A 789-nucleotide genomic window follows, 5' to 3' on the forward strand; every position below is an offset into this window, starting at 1 on the left:
ACATCACTAGATATTCTCAGAGCTAAACTAACTCTTCGGCAGTGTGTAGTGTGCGCACATGCAGCTGAGCGAGTAACAAGCGCGCTGTATGAATGAAGGCAAGCAGGCAGGCAGAGGAGCAGAGTACAGCAGAGACTCCGGCCCTGGAAACCAAAGCTACGGTCTCCCCCGCGTCCTCCGACCGCAGCCAACACTGTTTTGCAAGACAGGCTTCACTAGATATAACTTTGTGGTTTTGGTGCTTCCGTGTAGTTTGTGTTGGAGTCTGAGTCTGAACAGCGTAGCCACACGCGAGCGCGCATGGGACACCGACCCGGATTGAATTATACGTGTAAGAAGTTACAAACAGTCTCTTTAAGAGTCATAAGTTAAGGTTCCTTAAAATGGATTTAACGTCATCTTAGCCTTGAGATGGGAAACAGGGGCCTGGACAGTAGCTTGACCACAAGAAATGAGAAATGTGGCGCATCAATTCTGAGAAAGAAGAACTAAGAACTACATTTTGTAATGTTTCCGTTTCATAACCAAACCTCAAATAGTATTTTTCTCTTAAGGAGGTCATCATGAGAACAACTCTCCATAAAGTGTGTCAAGAGAAAAAACAAACCTGACAACATAACATAGTGTATAAAACTAGAACAATAAAACATAAGAGCACCATGATGCTCTTTAGTCTATCAGCTGGTGAATCACTACATACTAACCTTGCCTACTGTTGGCCCCAAAGACAAGCAAAGAAGACAATACCTACATGTAGTGACGTCTATAAAAAGAAATACAGAAACAATA

Source organism: Sebastes umbrosus, chromosome 17, assembly GCF_015220745.1.
Source record: "Sebastes umbrosus isolate fSebUmb1 chromosome 17, fSebUmb1.pri, whole genome shotgun sequence".
NCBI lineage: Eukaryota > Metazoa > Chordata > Actinopteri > Perciformes > Sebastidae > Sebastes > Sebastes umbrosus.